We start from the raw sequence: 21,954 nt of genomic DNA on the forward strand, positions 1-21,954 counted from the left end.
GCCACTGACTTCCATTATAAGAAATACTATGGAAGTCAGTGACTGTTGGTTACAACATTCTTCAAAATATCTTCTTTTGTGTTCAACAGAAGAAAAAACAACAAGTGGAGAGTGAGTAAATGGTGACACAGTTTTCTTCTTTGGGTAATTTTGACTTAACACAGTATTTTTGGAAGTCCAAGGCACTCGAATAATGTGAAAAATATAAAAGCCTTTATTCACATGGCTTTAAAGTTTTAAAAAACAACACATTTGCACACCGACGCATCATGTAAATAAAGGCCATGTGAATAAAGGCTTTTTATATTTTTCACATTACAAGGCACTCGAATAATATGAAAAATATAAAAAGCCTTTATGAGTTTTTTGGTGTCACAAAAGAATCCCGGACTCAAAGAGCACCGATTTATTTATTTTTACACCCCAGCAGCAGTTTTTTGCTTGTTCGTAGATATTTTTGGATTACTTAAAAAATCTGACTTTTTGGATCTAAGCCAAGAATTTGCCTTAGACACCTGCCCCGTGTCAGAATTCTAGGGGTCTACATGTACAGTGGCATGCAAAATCTGTGAAAATGTGAATAATTTTAACAAAATAAGAGAGATCACGAGAGAGAGATTTTTTTTTTTTATTTAGTACTGCCCTGAGTAAGATATTTTACATAAATGATGTTTACATATAGTCCACAAGACAAACTATTAAAATAAACTGTGAAAACTTTTGAACAGTATGAAGATGTCCAAATTTTTCTTATTTTGTTGAAATATCATGTAGAATTTCTTACTCAGGACAGTACTAAATAAAAAAATAACATGTATTTTGTATGATCGATCTTATTTTGTTAAAATTATTCACATTATCACAAGTTCTGCAAGAGGTTCCCAAACTTTCACATGCCACTGTATTCATTCCGAACCATCACGGTACGGACGTCATAGACTGGTTCAAGCAGTTAGATGACAACAGTGGCGATTTCTTTAAGACTGCAAGGGAAGCTCAGCTTCCCCTATAATGTCACAAAATTAATGGTCAAATTATGTACTATTGTATTAACATTTTATTGACTAAAAATGCGTTAGAAAACGTTCATCTCAAAGACGAGTTCGTTCAGAATCAGTTAGATATAGCAGGTCGGCTGACTTGCTATATCTAACTATCTAACTTCTCATACATTCCCGTAGCGTCACAGTGCATTTCCCCGTTGAAGCCCAGCGTCCATTGACTTCAATGCGGCTGCTTTGAACGTTTTTTTTCAGTGCTTTGAAACTAGACGGTCATTGGATAAACGCTGCGATTATGTCCCGCCCACGGACGCTCAGCGTCTCTGGGGGTGAATGAGGAGCAAATGAGGAGTGGGCTGGCCTGGACTCCGAGCTTCTGCGTGATGATTGGAGGGTCTGTCGAAAGATTGCATCTCCTTTTGACTGACAGCGATTTTGTACTATAAGGAATCGCTGGAGCTATTCGCGCTCAGTCACTGAGCGCGAATAGCTCCAGCGATTCCTTATAGTACAAAATCGCTGTCAGTCCAGTGTTGCCAACTTGGCGACTTTGTCGCTAGATTTAGCGACTTTTCAGACCCCCCTGGCGACTTTTTTTCGAAAAAGCGCCTAGCGACAAATCTAGCGACTTCTTGGACAAACCTTATTTAGTTTATGAGACTCTCTGGTACTGCCGCGCGAGCGCAAAGTCGTGCTTTCCCAGCGCGCGCGCTCTCCCTCTCTCTCTATCTGCGTCTGCTCTGTTCAGTGAGCGGTTGAGAAGCAGCACTTTCAGATAAAAAAAAGATATTCTGATGCTTCTAACTCTATTTTACATGCAAGTATAGCCGAAATCACAGCACAGCCATTGTCTTAATCGTATGTGTATTTTATTTCATTAGACAATGTCCTGATTATGAATCAAGATTTTAGTGTAGATAAATATCTTCGAGAGCTGGTTATGTAGTCCTAATGGGCCGCGTTTCAGTCACTATTTCATATTTACCCCGTTGTCTGACAAAGGAAACCGTAAAATATATCAATATATCTATGAAATATATAAATGAAAACAGTTTTATTGAATTTGGCTGCATTAAATAGCAGTATGTGAGCACAGAGACGCAAGACAATGCAACGTACGCTAATGAGCTAATATGCTAATGAGCGTATGACGTCATTTAGCGACATTTGACGACTTTTCAAGTGGGGTTTAGCTACTTTCCATTGAAAAAAGTTGGCAACACTGGCTCAGTCCCATCGCGGATTTCTCAAGTTCAGTCGAAATAAAAACTGCTGCAACCTATTTCTTTATATTTGCTTGGCGAAATTGCTTGATTTTCATCATACATTTCACACAATTATACACCACATTCCTTGTTTCACTTTTACAGAGTTACCTAGCGTAATAGCCGAAAATGAGCTTCCCCTATTTGACAGACCAGTAGCCGCCACTGGATGACAAATACAGTCAGTCACAGGCAATCAATTCAAAAGAGGGCGCGTACGGTAATGCAACGCCTACTGTCACAACAGTAAAGAGCAGAAGAAGAGATGGTCTATGCACCAACCCAAAACAAGAATGGCGAGTTTAGACGGCACAGAAGGGCTCGAAAAACCGCCTGCTTGTTTTAAATCAGCAGTTTGGAAAAGTTTCGGGTTCGAGAGATGTACAGGTCAACCAGCTATAAAATAGAACCAGTTTTTAGTTTTATTCTATTCTCAATTGCACACAAACTGTATTGCAAAATATAATTTGTGTGGAATTTTTTATGAAGTCTGAAAATGCTGTACCAGGCAGATAAACATGTGGGGATTTATATGAATGCATCTCTGACAGGAACTGACCTTCTCCAGAAATGTTTTGATGGCATTTCCTTTTCCTCCTACCTCCATATAATTCATATTCATATTCAAGTAGTATAAGCGCAGCTGCTTTGTTTACAGCGGTAACCAAAGAAACTCTATGTCACTGCTGTTCCATACATGCCACCTGCTGTCAGAGAATGAATTTGCATTTTAATTCAGTCCATGTGCTGTTTTTGTTTTGTGCAGGTGTCTTATGTAGCATAATTTCAAAAAAAGATTTTGCTTTAAAGGTGAAATGTCATGAAAATCTGACTTCTTCCATGTCCAGTAATCGGGTGTGTTTTTAACATAAACTTGTGTGTATTTGACAGTTTAAGTGCAATAAGACATGAAAGAAATATCACATTATTAATCGTATTACAGCTACTTTCTGTGCAGGTGCTTTGGATGTGTGTGCTCAGAAAACCCTATATCAGAAGTTTAAACTAATATGATTTAAACGCAGTTTGATAGACATGATAATCAAAACCAAACAGATGTTTTTTTGGGAGAGTATCTGAGGTACGTGCTGTAAAGGCACAGCACTATTCTAGAAAAGGAAATGGGAATTTTTAAATTTATATAATAAATGATCTGTGGGGTATTTTGAGCTGAGACTGCATAGACACATTTTGGGGACACCTGAGATTTATATTACATATTGTAAAAAGGGGCATCATCTTTAAATCTTGAAATTATACGGTCGAATTTAAATCAAAACAACTGCACTACTGTCTGTTATAATATAAATGAAAAATACAAAATAAATGAAAAATACATTTCCTGTTGCACCGAACTTGTATCGAACCGTGACCCTAAAACTGGTGTACTGTGACGAGCCATGACTTCTTCTCAAAGGTTGTTTTACACAATTTTTAACCAAAGTATATTATAGACTTTTCATGAAGACCCTAAAGAATCATATCAACTTGTGTAATATGGGCATCCGAAGACCCCCTTAAATCTATCACTACATGTTGGTACAGACTAAATTATATTTCCCTAGGCTTATCAGTGTGTTGAGTAAACTCTTGAACAAAATTATCTTAGAAGGTAGCATAATTAGAATCAATAAAATGCCCAGAAAACATCTACTGTAGGTAGGCAGCACAGTGGGATTTGAGACACATGTTAACATGTCATATGCTGTACAGAAAAAAGGCTGCAGAGAATGCTGGAAGACCTAATATTTAATCAGTTCAGCAGTGATAGGAATATACCAGAGTGCTGTCAAAACAATGTGTAAAACACTGCTCAGCTTTTAAAACTACAGTACAATGTCTTGAAGCTAAAAAAGCATTTTCTTTTTAATGGTTTTCATTTTGCTGGATGTAAAACACTAAGCTCCATCAGACCCCCGGTGTGTTGTTCACACAGAAAACAAATGCTCTATTTGTTGTTTAGACAGCAGCTTCAAAAAAAAAGGAAGGCAAAAAAATTAGCCCCGCACCTTCTCCGAGTGCATTAGGAAGAATCTAGTGCTCCGAGGCACAATTACTTGTGTATAATGTTCGGAATGATTGTTGACTTTACGCCCTAATTCTGTTCCCAGTCCACCACGAGCCACTCAGTCTGCTGACACGATACGGACAACAGAAACTGCAAACACATTCCCAGTACTTGCTAGGCCAATGAAAACATCATCAGCTGCCTGGTGATTACTGCTGTGGGCACATCATTGATCTCCCAGAGAGCTGGTCCATCCCGTCACCGCTTTCACATAATGGCCAAACTTTTTCCCTGGGCTCTAATCGATACACCGTGAGAGCCTCCACTAATGTGGCCAGGCCGCGATGGCGAACCCCCATTAACTTTGATCTGTGCGGAGTGGATCACCTCCCTGCATTCAGAGTGCCTTCATTGACCCAGTGCTTCCAGTGCACTTTAAACCAACAATCCAAACATACCGAACTCTGTATTATTACCATTACACCATTTACTTACGCACATCCCCTTTGGCGATAATCAAAACGGCGGACTTGAAACGGATGCATAATTAATTTTTGTTTTGATTTGGCTTCATGAAAAGGGAATCTTTAAATAATGTATGCCTCTACGGTGTCGTTTTTTAATAGGGTTTGCTCTCAGAGCCTTACGTGTTCCTTGCTGTCCTAGAGGAAGAACTGGTTATTGGGTGGTATCGATTCTCTTCCAACCCCCTCTAGCGAGGAGACATTAGTCAGCTCTGGCTGCTCGCCAACTAGTCTACATAACTGAGAGTCTGGCGTGTTGCATTCAGGTTGAAGGATATTTTTAATCTCGTATATGCAGCCACTGTAAATCGGGTTATTTTCATAATTAAGAGAAATTGCTGCGCCGCGAGATCAATAGGGTTAAAGATATACAACCTACGGCAATAACGAGCCAATCTGAATTTGGATTTGCAGTTAGGCCGTGTTTACCAAGAGCGCTGGACTCACCAAGGCAGAATTAAAATAGAAATACACCTGATTCACTACTTAGTGTGAGAAAATATTACAAAACAAACACGTTCAGAGACATTAATTGAATATTCTGGGTTCAATACAAGTTCAACTCAATCGACTGCGCTTGTCGGCGTAATGTCGACTGACAAATATTTATCCAGTTTTACAACTTTGTTTGCCATGGCAAACATGATGCCTACAACCCCCAAACTACAGCTCAAATAATACACAAGTTTTAACAGAAGAATTCATTTAAAGGGATAACCCAAAAATGAAAATTTGATGTTTATCTGCTTACCCCCAGGGCATCCAAGATGTAGGTGGCTTTGTTTCTGCAGTAGAACACAAACAAAGATTTTTAACTCAAACTGTTACAGTCTGTCAGTCATATAATGGCAGCCAATGGGATCCACGGATTTGAGAGTCAAAAAAAACATACACAGACAAAACCAAACTAAACCCTGCGGATCATGACAAAAGTGCAAGCTTACACTGTTGTACCCTGTGTCTGCAGATCAGCTTGAATTTGTTTGGAAGTTAATCGGGGTTCCTTATCCACCGTTCAAACAATCCTTCGTTGTAATTTTTCATTAATTTTGCTCTTCCGTCCACATCCAGGGAGATTAGCTACAGTGCCATAGGCTGTAAACCTCTTGATGATATTGCGCACAGTGGACACAGGAACATTAAGATCTCTGGAGATGGACTTGCAGCCTTGAGATTGTCCATGTTTTTCCACAATTATTTCTCTCAAATCCACAGACAACTCTTTACACTTCTTTCTTTTCTTCATACTCAGTGTGACACACAACACAAAGGTTGAGTCAACTTTTCTGGTTGCAAGTGTGATTACTATATTGCCCACACATGTTACTTGCCACAGGTGTGTCTAAATACAAATTCCAGGAGCATCACATGCTTGAAAAGCAATTATTTCTTACAATTTTGACAAGGTGCCAATAATTTTGTCCAGTCTATTTTTGAGTTCTGTGTGAAATTTTATCAAGTTTTTCTTTTCTTCTCTGTGTTGTTGCAGTGCAAACAAAAACAATAAGCACAAGAATACCAAAACATTTGCAATTGGAACAATTTTCTAAGAGAAGTGTGGCATTTCTGACAGAACTGCAAGGGTGTCGATATTTTTGGCCATGACTGTATGTAATTTTTTACCTCTGATCCACCGCAGTGTTCAACTGTTCGTTCACAACAGCCGGCTTATAGCCTCACGAAGCCAGACTTTCAGGCTAACAGCAGAAGGTCTGGGAACTTTGTCCGTTTGAAATTAAGTAATTTGTGCTTGTCCTGATTGTTGCAACTGAATAAAAAAATCCGGGAGTGTTGACTTCTCATCGACTCCCAACTTTTGAGCCTGATTGACTGACGTTATGGTTGCTTGCTCTTGTATATGCCAGAGCATGTTGACGTGTCACACGCCTGCTGTTGTGAACGCGCTCGGGACAGTTGGACATTGCAGTGGATCAGAGGTAAAAAATGATATAAGTACTGTTCAGTTTCTTGCACAGACTGATTGTTTTGTGTCTTAACATCTCAGTGTATCGTCATGAGCTTGAGGGTTTAATTTGGTTTAGTCAGTGCATGTTTTTTCGACTCTCAAAGCCGTGGATCCCATTGACTGCCATTACATGGCTGACATACTGCAACTGTTTGAGTTAAAAATCTTTGTGTTCTACTGAAGAAACAACATCTACGATGCCCTGGGGGTAAACAGATAAACATCAAATTTTCATTTTTTTGGTGAACTATCCCTTTAAAGTATCCAAAAATGGTCCCCATTCACTTCCATTCTAATAGTCAAAACTATTTTAAGTGGTTAGCAACATTTCGCCACAAATACTGTCGATTTAGCTCAGCTTGTATCGAAGCGGGAATATTCTTTAATTCAGTTTCTTTAAATCAGTCTCAAATGTTTCCTCCGGTGGCTCAGCTAAGACTTCCCATCTGTAATTAGTTACAAATTGGACATATCGCTAATCCTCAGTTTAGACTTTGCATTTACATTTACTTTTATGTTCCTGGCAGATGCTTTGGTGCAAACGTCTCCCCTGGTTTAAATAATGATCCGATTCTTTCCTCTGGGTCGTGGATGCGAGGTCGCCCGGGAGGATGAGAGGCGTTTGGGAGGTACGAGCGCCAGTTGAATTCATCAGCCCGCAGGGAAAGCGGCATCCCACCCGGCCGGCGTTTTCAAAAGAGCCCAAATGTGCAATTATAAACACACTGAAGCGGAGTTGCTTCATTTTACTTTTCCATTATTTCAGGGCCGAGCTGAATCATTTGGAGAGAAATAATGAGTCAACCTAATCAAGGACTTCCGCTTTTTGCTCAACAATAATTACATAGTCAGACCCGCTGCAGAGCTGTATGATTTATGACAGGACATGATGGATATTAATGGATTTCTTAATTGGTGCATATGTTTATGAAATTGGCTGGCTGGCACTGACATAACAGGCTGTCAGGTAATGCGAGCCCTCTTCAGAAACTGCCTGGGTGGCTGCGAGGATAGAAAGCTGTCTGCTGCAGCTCTGTCTCTGCAAATAAAAAGGAATAAGAGAAGAAAAGAATGGGAAAAAGCCCAGGCTGAATAGAGGAAACCCACCGTGCTTGTGTAAAAATAATGTATCACTGTTGCATGAATGCATTTTTAATGCTTTTTTTGTTTAAGAATGACTAGAAACAAAGACTCCACAGCATTAAACTTTCATAAACAAACCCGCTCGCTTTTTATTGGAACTAACTGCGAAGAAAGTACTTTGGTGAGGTTCTCATATACTACGCTTGCGTCACCACCGGGAATGACTGATTTTATTCCCTTTCGCTCGCCTCTTGAGCTCAGACAGAACTGTCAAAACAAGACTCTCTGCCTATAGGTCAAATTAGTTGATTGTTCTCTCAACTCGCTTCCTGAGCCCATAAGATCATTATAGTAACTCGATACTGGTTTAATAGAGCATGTGGTTTGTGGGCAGATGTGTGTATGGGATGCTGGCACGGTTCACTTGCTTTTAAGATATGCGTGATCTGAATTCCTCGTAATTAAATAGTCAAACAAACTGTAAATTATCTCTCCGGTTATTTGCGCTAGATGTAGTCAGTCATGACTAAAAATGGTCAGGTTTAGTCTACTCATCAGTATTCAGCCATCCGGGAAGGGAAATTGTCATTGAGGTATCGGCGATGGTGAGCTCGCAGCATTAGCCGAGGAAGAGAATCTGATTTAATTTCATTGTAATTCTCCTTAATGCAATTTGCTCCGTGCCTCAGTGAGGTAGAAGACGCGAGGAATGGCATTATGCCGTTTGATCGAATAACACCGTGTAAAACAACCTGAAGATGCGTTTTATGTAAGATCTGAGCTTTTGGAACTCAATTTCAAAAGTTCACCTAAATGATCTAGTTTAGGAGTCTCTAAAAGCTTCACAGAAGTCTGGTAAAATTGTGCTGGGTTATTTACAAGCCATTATTTCACACACATTTGTTGTTGCTTCTAGTATAATAAAGGGATAGTTCACTCTAAAATGAAAATCCTGTCATTAATTACTCACCCTGATGTCGTTCCAAATTAGACCTTCATTTATCTTTGGAATACAAATAAAGATATTTTTGACTGAATCCGATTGCTTTCTGACCCTGCATAGACAGCAATGAAACTAACACATTTAAAGGAGAAGTCCACTTCCAGAACAGAAATTGACAGATAATGTACTCACCCCCTGTCATCCAAGATGTTCATGTCTTTCTTTCTTCAGTCGTAAAGAAATTATGTTTTTTGAGGGAAATATATCAGCATTTTTCTCCATATAATGGACTGATATGGTGCCCCGATTTTGAACTTCCAAAATGCAGTTTAAATATGGCTTCAAACGATCCCAGCCAAGGAAGAAGGGTCTTATCTAGTGAAACGATTGGTTATTTTCGTTTAAAAAAAATACAATTTAAATACTTTTTAATGTCAAATGCTCTTCTTGTCTCACTCTCCCTGAACTCTGTGTATTTTGGCTTCAATTTTTTGCAAAGTTCAAAATGAGGGCACCATATCAGTCTTTTATATAGAGAAAAATGCTGAAATGTTTTCCTCAAAAAACATAATTTCTTTATGACTGAAGAAAGAAAGCAATGAACATCTTGGATGACAAGGGGTGAGTACATTATCTGTAAATTTTTGTTCTGGAAGTGGACTTCTCCTTTAAAGCCCAGAAAGGTAGTAGTCCATGTGACATCAGTGGTTCAACCTTAATTTTATGAAGCTACAAGACAACAAAAGTTTTTTCAACAATTTCTTCTTTTCCGTGTCAGCTGACACGCGTTCACAAGAGTACTACGACTGGTGTTCTGATGAGAATGTTTGGCAGAGTCATACAAAGTCACAAAGAGCACCGTGCTCTTTCATCACCCTATCTTTCGTTTGGGTGCGTTAAGCAATGAAATGACTTGATATACCAAATCATGATCCGCACTCACATATTGAAGTCTTCTCTTTCCATTTTATTATACACATGTGACCCTGGACCACAAAACGGGCATATTTGTAGCAATAGCCAAAAATGTGTTGTATGGGTCAAAATGATCGATTTTTTTTTATGCCAAAAATCATTAGGATATGAAGTAAAGACCATGTTCCATGAAGATATTTTGTAAATTTCCCACTTTAAATACATCAAAACTTAATTTTTGATTAGTAATATGCATTGCTAAGAACTTCATTTGGACAACTGTAAAAAATTTACCCTTATGACTGGTTTTGTGGTCCAGGGTCACATATATCACCAATGGGACAAGGACAAACGTTTCCGCTCAAAGGCCTTCTTCAGTGTGCTAAATACTATGAATACTCCACCCACTTTTTAAATCACCAATTTTGACGTCATCATTCAATCACCAATGTTTTAATGAACTGGGACATGACATCAAACAATCAGAATGTATAGGTATAGAGGAAGTTATTGGATTGTGTAGAGGAGGTAATATAAATAAAGAATTATTGAAACAATAAGCATTTTGTATCTATAAACTCAAATCACTAACTCCAAAGGGTATGAATGAGGAGTTGAATCTTTCTGTTTAACTTAAGCATTCAGAGTGCAAAATAATGATTATTAATGACAAAGTATATCTGATGACTTTAACCATTGAATTTTCCATAGTTAAAAATAAATTCTGCTGGTGGTTTATGTTAACTGCCTGTTTATACAAGAGTGCAAAAATGAAATCCTATATATTTTTATGTGCCAATAAGAGATGTATAATGCAGTGGTGCATGTGATTATATGTGTGATTTTTAAATGAAAATTTTCCAATATTGAAATGGAATACATAAGCTTGTGTGAATAAACATTGGTGAATGAATGACGAGGTCAAAATTGGTGATTTAAAAAGTGGGTGGAAGATTTGTATTGTTTAGCACACTGAAGAAGCCCTTTGAGCTGAAACGTTCGTATCCTTGTTCCTTTGGTGATATATGTATAATAAAACAAAAAGAAAAGACTTTAATATGTGAGTGCAGATCATGGTTTTGTATATTATGAGATACCACCCACAATTTAGAGAAAGTTTCTCATTATTATGACACGCCAAGTCATTATGATGAGAAATTTTCAACCTGAAGATGAATTTTATGTAAGATTTGAGTTTCAGAAGTTGAACCGCATGATCTAGTGTAGGAGTTTTTTAACTCCTCAAAGAGTAAACTCATACTAGTTTAATTACAAGCCATTTCATAAACAAATCTGTTGCCGCTTGTAGTTTGTTGAGCGGCATGGAGCAAATATTGCTTACGAGTGATTGGCAATGATGAGGATATTTAAGGAGACTCATTATCAAACAGAAGAAAATGGCAGACGTTTCTCCATGTGTGGCTGAGGTCTCCAACAGATCGAAGCTGAGAGAAAGACAGAAAAGGATGTTCTGCTCGGATGGACTCCTCTACATCTGCCCTCTGGGCTTGCGGTTTCTCATTAAATGCAGACAAAGACTCCATGTTTTTCGGCTCCTGACGGGCCCAGACTGAAAGCGCGGGGACCGTGGACGCGCTCGCCCCATCTGCGGCTCTGACTCGCGGGCCTGCCCTGAGAAAAAGGAAGCGCTGCGGAAGAAATCGAAAGGAGAGCAATAGCACAATCTCATTTTTCAACTGCGACTGTCACTGATGATGCACGATGTGTATAAACACACATACACATATACGTAGGCGCACAAATAGCGACTGTAGCGGCGTTCCGAATCTAATCAGCCACATGGGAGAAGGTTGCACGTTTGTAAGTGGTGTGATGTGGGTGTCGTTCACACTTCTTGTGAGAAGAACAGCGAGAAGTCTGTTTTATTAAGCATCTTTCACCATTACCACACCTCCTTCCTTTCCGTCACTCTTTCTCCTCGCTTTGTGGTCACGTACAGCTGAGGAAGTTCATCCTGCATTGTTTCCATCTCGCCTATTCAGAGTTTCAAGGGCTCAGACCTGTCACGAGGCAGCTGGATGCTTGTATTCACAGCGTTCGAATGTAACGGAGATTTACGAAGCTGAAGATTATTGAGCCGTGGTGTCTTTTTGTAACAAAATATCCCCTATAATGCTCGCCGTTATTGCCTCTTACGGACAGGGAGCAGGAACTGTAATCTGGCTATTTTTATCGCATACGAGCGTGGAACTATTGTCAGCCCCAGACTTTGTTCTTTGCGGGGATGAGCGCCGCCTCGGGCAGTAATCACTCTGACAGCCCTCTAGTCTCAGAGAACCTTTGGATTTGTGATTTTTCCGCTCCGTGGTCTTTGGATACATCAGGATTTGTAATATTTCGGGTTCAGTCCTTTAGAGGCTCAGGCTTTCAAATTTCATGACAGACAGCTATGGACTGTAAAAATGTGGTGGAAAGTGGTATTGGTTTGAAAACCCGTAACCCGTTTCTCTCGACACACATTGCTTAGAGTGCACAGTTGATGGATATGTTTACTTGTGCGGTGAACAAATTAGCTTTAATTAAAGCAAATTGCACTCTTGCTTCTAAGTGAAGAAATATAGGATGAATGTGCTGTAATTGGTTGAATGCTTAAAGAAATATCCAAACCACAATTTGATCATTATTTTTCTCATTGCTGCTGGAAACTAGCTAACAAGACCACTAGTTGTTTTCAAAGTTTTTGGATTAAATCTAAAACTGATTAAAAAGTTGTGACATGCGGTTTATTACCACAGAATTGTTTCGAAACGTCCCACAGTTTGTAACACAAACAAACACTGTTTTCCTACAAACTGTGGGATGTGTCAGAATTATTTTCTGTGGTAATCGGCGGGATGGCATGGCACAGATGTTGTCAACAGAGCTTAAATTGTATTTAACCCAGAACCAAGAGCGTAAAAATGGGGAGCATATGCACCGAAGGGAATGCCTGGCGGCGATCTCGCCGCTCAAATGATGCCATGCACTCACACTATAATAAAAAAACAAAACTCTCAAAAACAATCATGGCCAGCAGCTTTTAAACAAATATTGCCCTGCACAATTTTTTATTTAATTTTTTACTGCTAGGAGGTATACTCTGATGAATCTGCTTTAAAAAGTACATGGCAAATTTGTAGTAATTCACTTTTTTAGTAATGAAATCCATTTCTGCTTCATTAAAAAAAAAAAAAAAAAAAAAAAGTAATAATAATAATAATAAATAAATAAATATTCTAATAATGAGAACCTTTTGTAAAATTGAGATAATAATAATAAGAATGACTCAACATCTCACAATAAGTCATTATTATGACAAATTCTCATTATTATATAAAAAAATTGAATGTCTTGATTTTAATCAATTCTCATTTTTATGAAATGACATTGATTCTTAAATCCCAAGAATCGATTAGTTTAGCCTGTTTTCAGTTAATGAATGTAATATTGTAGCGCACCTCACATCCAGATCGCAATAAGCTTTGTGCTTTGTCACTTTTGGTATGATACAAAGTCTTGGATTTCAAATTCTGTCATTTTATTACAGTATTCAAACAATAAATGCCATTTTGGTGCTGTTTAATGTGGAGTGAAAGATTGCTTTAGCCCCTCAGTACAAGAGAAGCGGCAGCACGTGAACTGATTGTTTACAGCACAAAATAAAAATGAATGAACATCTGAAAGTATGTTAAAAGAAAGAGTACAACTTACTGAAATCTGTATCCTGTCTCATGTAATCGCTCAATCAGCGTTTTAACTGCAAAAAGACATCAATAACAGCTTCTAAACAATATGCCACATAAACATCACATTTAACATTTCAGGAGTTCTCTTCATATAGTGGATTTCTGTGGTGCCCATGAGTTTAAACTTCCAAAATGCAGTTTTAATGCAGTTTCAAAGGGCTCTAAATGATCCCAGCCGAGGCAGAAGGGTCTTATCTAGCAAAACGATTGGTTATTTTCTAAAAAAAATTACAATTACTATACTTGTTAACCTCAAATGCTCGTCTTGTCATCTTGTCTGATCTCTAGTTCAAGACAGGTATGTCGAAAAACCATCTCATTTTCTCCTCCCACCTCAAAATCGTTCTACATCGCTGCAGAAGTACCGACCCAGTGTTTACAAAGTCAACGTGCAAAGAAGATCAAAAACCTTTTACAAAAAAGTTAAAACAGCAATGTAGGAAGAGGAAAATTAGATGGGAGTTTTTTGACATACCCTAACTGTCTTGAACCGGAATACACAGAGTTCACGCAGAGCTAGACAAGACGAGCATTTGAGACGAGCATTTAACCAATCATTTTGCTAGATAAGAACCTTCTTTCTCGCTGGGATCACTTAGAGCCGCATTTAAACTGCATTTTGGAAGTTCAAACTCACGTGCACCATAGAAGTCCACTATATAGAGAAAAATTCTGAAATGTTTTTCTCAAAAAACAATTTCTTTAGGACTGAAGAAAGAAAGACATGAACATCTTGGATGACAAAGGGGTGAGTAAATAATCTGTAAATATTTGTTCTGGAAGTGGATTTCTCCTTTAACAGAAAAAAACATATTCAATTACTATAATCTTGTTAGTCTGCTAGAAAATAATTCTAGAGAGGAGCATTTTGCTAGATATATGCACCATATAACATATTTATTATAATTTTATACTGTTTTTTAGTGTTTTATTTATGTATGAAGAAGGTTTTTATGAATTTTATGATTTTTTTTTTCACATATACCTGTACTTCAAAAAATGAACTGTTAAAAATGATATACATGTAACTTTTTTTTAAACATTTATATTTTACAGCATTAGTTGAGAGATTTTTTGTCTCCTTGAGAAAATTTGGCATGTACAAAATAATCGATACTGAACTGAACTGAACTGAATCCAAAAACAAATCAAAACGAAAGCCTGTGAGTCAGAATCAACCCACTTCATGAAATCATAATTACAAGATACTAAATCATAATTATTCAATTTTTTCTCAAGAAGTTTTCTTAATATAATGAGTTACTAAATCATAATAATGAGAAATATCATAAAAATCATATATTTTACTTTCTTTTTTTGTCACTGACATTTTCGACTATGCCACTCACACCAAAAAAACAAACAAAAAACTTTACAGTGTCACGTTTGTTAATGCTTTAACTAACAATAAGCAATATATGTGTTAAAGTATTTATTAATCTAATTTAACTTTAGTTAATAAAAAACACAGCTATTCATTGTGAGTTCACAATTAGGTCATTAAATATTTAAATATTGTATAACATACAATTTTTGGTTTTAATAATGTATTAGTAAATGCTAAAAAAAATAACATTTACTAAAAATAACAAATGTTTTAGAAGTACATTTGAAGTTTATGTTAACTAATGTGGTTAATGTTAACAAATAGAATCTTATTGTTACCATTAAGTGTTACCAAAAAGACAATGTAGCATTTAATGCATTACATCTCTACTCGTTTGAAAAAGCAACTTGTTACTGGAATAGCGATACCGTTTGAGAACAGCTGAGCTAATTCCACACTACTGAAGAATCCAGCTAACTCGCTTACAAACAGAGATTACTCCATGCAAAAGGCAGCAATCATGTTTATTCACACACAAACACACACGCAAAGGTTCCCTTGGCCTGCTTTGGTGATCTAAATTCTCATTTGAGTCTGAGAGAAGCCCATCGTTCGGTCATTGAGGCCAGAAACCCGGCACTGGCTCAACAAGAAACGGACGAGAAAGAGCCAAGTCTAATTAAAAATTGGAGCGCAGATGTTTTGCCTCTTCACTTTCCTCTCAGACGCGTCTCCTCGGCATCTGAGGCTTTCATGCCAATGAGACGCAGTTTTAGAAGTTCATTAAAGTGATATTACTGGATTTAAACTCTAGACGTGCACTACAGGGCAAGATGCTCGAACATCACCGCGCAGAACGTGACAGTGTCAATGTCTAAACAGTGATCCATGCAAAAGCTTTTCCAATGCGAAGATCATCACATAATACCGCAAACTGACAGCTCATTTACATAATGGAACAAGATGACAGTGATTTGTACAGTCGACTTGGTGGAAACTTTTTAAACTAAAACCATTCGTGAAATTACTAATCCAAACACGGGGAACAACGAGGCTAAAAGCCGCTCGGGATAAAAGGCCCCTTTTGGCTTTATTTTCTCCCGAAACACATAATAGTACCCCAGCACTTTCCGAAACACCTGCTTGTCACTATCCACTGCAATTTTCCTGATCCATGATGTCAGTGACAAAGGGCTGGTTTTGAAATTATCACATTTGTTTTGAGAACAACACTTGTTTAAGATTTTTAGTTTCATTCAAGCTGATTAAATCAATAGTTTTTGAGTAACTGTCAAATAAGTGAAGGGATAATGTTTTAAATCCTCCTTGTTGTAGAGGCTACACAAAAAAGAATTCACAAATCCTCGTAATACCTATCTCATCTGTTTAGTTACCATGGGGATGTCAGTTCAGAAACGTACAACTTGTCAGATCTTAAGACAGGATGTTTTTGTGATACGACCCCAGAGAACTGAGGTTTAGGGCGCCAGGTATTTCAGAATTTTTTTTTTTTTTTTTGATTCTCTGACTTTGGATTTCTATTGGAGTTTCAAACTTCAAAATAATAAGTTTTTTTCTTTTACATTACAGTGTGTCCTCTTTTGGTTTAATTTAATTTAATTAATTTTTCTGAACAAAAAACAATAACTACCATACATTTTTACATTTTTCATGTACTACATGTACCAAAACGTCATTCAGTTTAACAACAGTTCATATTAGAGTTTTCGATATCACATTTTTTGATCGTGGATGATTAAAATGTCTCCGTGACCTGGTTTTGAAGAAATATTGTAGTATACATTCTATCAGTTCAGTTCTGGCAGTTCTTTTTAATTCCATAGGGGGCGCTGTTGGTTTACTTCTAATAAAACTGGGCTCTACATTGCGACCATTTCAGTGCGTGCGATTAAGAAACCAGTGCAACTGACCGATCATGTTTGTGCTGGGGGGGAGCTTGAAAGGTTTCTACTTGTTTTTGCAACGTTGAGTAATGTATCACAGACATATCTCACAAATCCTTTCATAAACAAAGTGTAGAGAGAGTGTAAATAAGAGATTCATTGTGCAGTGTAGAGAGCTTCGTTGATTATAATGGAACTTTGTGAGATCGCGATGAACTAAGATGAGTGACAGCTTTTAATGATTTTTAAGGGAGTTTGTAAATGAGATATTGATTTAATACAACAGTTAAATAAACAGAAAGTTAATATTAAGTGACTTACATTGTCTGACTATAACACTATTGCCTGAATTTGGTCTATTTCGTCGTCGTCAAAAATAGTTTGAAACAAGACAAAACTGAACCGCTGCGCATCTCCATTCAAACACAGTGGCGTTTTGTTTATAAATGAAAATGAGTTTTTAAATGAATCTAGTGAGTCATATATTCAATTTTCCATTCATAAAGACAGTCACTTGCTTTATTCCTGAATGAATCAGCCGTTCGAATGAATCAAATGAATGAATGATTCAGCAATTAAATCAGTGACTTGCCGCCACCTACTGGCAGATTTAGTTTCATTTTTAAAGTATCTTTTCAGTTATTTAAATCATTTAATATTTCTATATTCAAAATGTTATATTTGAAACATTAATCTCAACATGAATTATGAATTTGATTGCACTCTTGCCACCTCTAAGCCTCATTAAACATGAAAATACGCCTACAAGCCACTCTTGTGTTCTTTTGTGCCACCTCTGTAGTACAAATTAATTTTGTTAATTAGCAATTTCCTATTCTGCTTGTTCGTATTGTGTTGTTTTAATTAGAAATTTTAAAAAGCTTATAAAATATATTTTAAAAAATTGACATAAAAGATGACATACTTTTAATAAAGTTAGAAAAATTCCCCTGTAAATCACTTTAAGCAGTCAAATATCACCTTGTAATGGTAAGGCTAATTTTTGATCAGATTTTTGGATTACTGATTAGAAGTTGCTCCTGAAATTTTGACTGTGCTCCTATTTTTTTAAGCTTTAAGTTTAAGTATTTTTTTTAAATTAGGAGCTCCAACAGATTTTCAGAAGTTTTGCAACACTTTTGCTTAAGACCATGTACAAATGTTAAATCTTAAAATAAAATGTTAACGTCACCACTGCATTTTTCCAGGAAAAAATGCAGTGATTGTTATATATAGTTTATTTATAGTTACTTTCAAAGCTTCAGTGTACTGTCATTATAAAAGAACTTTATTATTGTTTACTTAATTTATTACAAATAAGTTCTTGTTAAAAACTAACCAAAATTAAAAATAATTTGTTTATAATTTCTGCACAGGAGAGTCTTTGTGTTGTTTCCAAACAAAAGGAAATATATCGGCATCGACTATTTGGCCAAAATGACTTATAATATAAACATAAATATGAATAATATTGGCATATTGGATAGCAGCAAAAATCCAATATCGTGCATCCCTACTGCGAATACTATCAAAAACACACAAGGTTTGCATATAAACACAGCTGATTATGTCTAAAGTAAAAGAAAACAGCTGAAATAAAAACGGATGTGTATCTGTATAATAGATGTGTACAGCTCTTTAAGTGACAGCGCACTAAAAGTACTAAAAATGCTGGCGCTTGTCATTAAAGGGATAGTTAACCCCAAAATTAAAACTCTGTCATTATTTAATCACTCTCATGTTGTCCCAAACCTGTATTAATTTCTTTTCTGTGCTGAACACAAAAGCTGGTCCCCAGTGAAATAAATAAATAAATAAATACTATGGAAGTCACTGGGAACCAGCAACACTCTTCAAAAAAAAAAAAAAATATGTTCAACAGGAGAAAGAAACTAATTCAGGTTTAAAACAACTTGAGTGTGAGTAAATAACGACATGTGAACTATCACTTCAATGGTAATAAAACAACAAAACACAAGGAGTAAAATCACTCACTGCTCTTGACTGAAGAACTTTAATATACTTGCTTAAAAAAGAATCAATAATTTATACAGTGAAGTGAATATAGTGTTTTATTTTTATATTTGTTCATTCAGTTTCATAATTTGTACTGCTAAATAAACATACTGTGCCAAATAAATAAATAAATAAAGCACTGTTTGTTTTATTTATGTGTTTATTTATGTATTTATAATGTGTATTTATGTATTAATTATGTGTTTTTGTAATGTGTATCTTTGTTACGTTAGATTTTATTTTCACCCACTTTGGCCTAAATATCTGCCATTCTTTTTATTTTATATTCCGTTACCTTGTAAGACTTCATTTTTAACATAGGGAATTTAGATTGGCTGTACTGCTCAGACAAAAAAAAAAAACGACAAAAAGCCCTGTATTTTTGACTGATAACATTTTCAATAAAACCATCCAGGTGTTACTATTAAATAAATTGCAGTATAACTCTACATCCTGCCTTTTAAAATTAAAAACTTGCGGTACATTGATTAGGAAACAAGCCGGCCGTAGCATCATTCATATCTTGGGGGTCTAATCAAAAACGCTGATTCATGTTCAGAGCGAGATCTCATCACTCCACCGCCGTTTCGGATGCGAGCTCAGCAGTGTTGCTTTCACTCCGAGTAACCCATGCCATCTGCCATACTCAGCGCTCCCCGCTGAGAGACCATTAATTACCAGATTCACTCTGTGGGACAGTGGGAACTGAAACACTCACTTAAAGCACTTAAGTGCATGCCAGGAAATCACAAGTTATTTAATCTATCACTTAATGAATTCATTTATTAATTACAGACTTTTAAATTTCACATCCTGTGAGCCGGGCTTGCTGTAGTTTTTGGGATAAAAATGGCGAATTGTCTCATACATCCTTCCCTGGCGCAATTAGATTTGTGCACAATGATGTTCTGCTCACTTACGGGCAACATTCACCTGTTATGCAGTTATGATGCAATGCCAGCAAAGCCACTACCCCATCTCTCTCGCTCTGGCTCCCTCTCTTTGTTATTAGAGTCCCAGTGCTTGATTATCCAATGAAAAAAGCCACAGACTAATCCAGCTCAGACACCCTTACTCTTTGGTTTAATATCTTAATTGGAGAGAGAGGGAGTGGGAGAGAATAAAACTACCCTACCACTTTCATTCTCTCTATTTTTCTTCCAGAGATGAGGCTGGAGTGCTGATGTCAGGACAGTGCTGTTTCCGTGGTAATGAGCTGTCAGCGATATGAAGCTGGGCACTCGATTTCTCACATCACCCATCCCCCTTTCCAAATCAGGGCCAGAGACCAGAGAGCCAGAGAGCCAGAGAAGCGCTTCCCTCCTTGCGTTTTCTGGGAAGAGCGCCCTGGGGACGACAGTGTCAGAGACGCCGAATAAAAGCCAGAGCAAAAACGGTCAGCCCGGTTGCAGGCTGAGCCAGTGCTGTAATTAGGCCTTTAGATGTCGTCTCTTGAACGGGAGGGGGGGGCACTCGGGGAACCGCCATCCGGTTGTCTGAAGCTGGGGCTGTCAACTTTTTTGGACCCAGGGACCCCCTCCCACCCCAGACTCTCAAGAGTCCAGGGAACTGATGATATAAAAATACTCTGAAACACTGGATCACTTTTATTAATGGTTTAAGGAATATTTTTACTAAAGCGTTGACCTACTCTCTCATGTACTGGAGTCATCATGCCACATGACAGATGTAAGAATGTGATCCATTTAAGGAAAAACAAACAAACAAACAAACAAAAAACAAATAGACAGACAGACAGACAGACAGACAGACAGATAGATAGATAGATAGATAGATAGATAGATAGATAGAATCATATTTAAGTAACTGTATAATATAAAAGACACAATTATGAGAAATAATGTCAGAATTGTGTGATATAAACTCAGCTGTGAGAAATACAGTCGCAACTCTAAGAAATAAAGAAAGAATTGTGAGAATTGTTAGAATAGTTTTTTTTTTTTAGAACTGTGAGTTTATATCTCACAATTCTGACTTCATAATAGTTTTATGCTAAAGTCATAATTGTGAAATAAAAGGTCGCAATTCTGAGAAAATTATTTTCCCCTTATAAATGGATTTTATATCTCACAATTCTGAGAAAAAATGTCAGAATTGCCATATAATTCACAACTGCAAGCAAAAAAAGTCGGAATTGTGAGATACAAACTCATATTTGTGAGAAAAAGTCAGGATTATAACTCACTATTGCAAGTTTATAACATACAATTCTGAGAAAAAGTGTGACAAAACTTGTATTTGCAAGAAAAAAGGCAGAACTCACAATTGCAAGTTTACTTTATACATATCTAAGAAAAAAGTGTGACAAAGCTCGCATTTGCAAGAAAAAAGTCAGAATCATGAGATACAAACTTGTATTTGCAAGAAAAAAAGGCAGAACTCACAATTGCAAGTTTACTTCATACATATCTAAGAAAAAAGAGTGACAATCTCGCTATTGCGAGAAAAAAGTTAGAATTGTGAGATACATACTTGCATTTGCGAGAAAAAATCTGTGACATAGCCATATTTGCAAGAAAAAAGTAAGAATTATCACTTGCTATTGCAAGTTAATAAAATACAAGTTTGAGAAAAGTGTGACATCAACTCACAAAAAAGTCAGAATTCCAAGATACAAACTTGTATTTGCAAAAAAAGTCAGAATTTACGAGATACAAACTTGTATTTGCAAAAAAATAAATCAGAATTATAACTCGCAATTGCAAGTTTATATCATACAATTCTGAGAAAAAGTGCGACGTAAACTCGCATTTGCCAGAAAAAAAGTCAGAATTACAAGATACAAGCTCGTATTTGTGAGAAAAAAGCCAGAATTATAACTCGCAATTGCAAGTTTATATCATACAACACTGAGAAAGAAAGTGCAACGTAAATCTGAACACAATTCTGAAAGAAGTCAAAATTGTGAGATACAAACTCGTATTTGCGAGAAAAAAGTCAGAATTGTGAGATACAAACTCGCATTTGTGAGAAAAAAGTCAGAATTATGAGATACAAACTCACATTTGCGAGAAAAAAGTTAGAATTCCAAGATACAAACTCGTATTTGCAAAAAAAGTCAGAATTTACAAGATACAAGCTTGTATTTGCGAGAAATAAGTCAGAATTATAACTCGCAATTGCAAGTTTATATCATACAACTCTGAGAAAGAAAGTGCAACGTAAATCTGAACACAATTCAGAAAAAAGTCAGAATTGTGAGATACAAACTCGCATTTGCGAGAAAAAAGTCAGA

At 36.8% G+C, this 21,954-nt stretch overlaps 1 long non-coding RNA gene across 2 annotated transcripts in view; it reads left to right on the top strand.

Annotated features, from left to right (window-relative positions):
• LOC127172478 (uncharacterized) overlaps positions 1-20,468 on the top strand; it is a 105,961-nt gene extending 85,493 nt beyond the window's left edge. The window contains exons 3-4 of one of the 2 annotated variants that reach the window (XR_007828629.1): positions 14,158-14,199; positions 19,863-20,468. This is a non-coding gene — a long non-coding RNA (uncharacterized LOC127172478). Of the gene's footprint in view, positions 1-7,291; positions 7,955-14,157; positions 14,200-19,862 lie in introns of those variants that run through there. The other variant, XR_007828628.1, reaches the window with a different exon arrangement.
• Positions 20,469-21,954: the final 1,486 nt, after the last annotated feature.

The sequence above is a fragment of the Labeo rohita genome, chromosome 10 (genome assembly GCF_022985175.1).
Source record: "Labeo rohita strain BAU-BD-2019 chromosome 10, IGBB_LRoh.1.0, whole genome shotgun sequence".
Taxonomy (NCBI): Eukaryota; Metazoa; Chordata; class Actinopteri; order Cypriniformes; family Cyprinidae; genus Labeo; species Labeo rohita.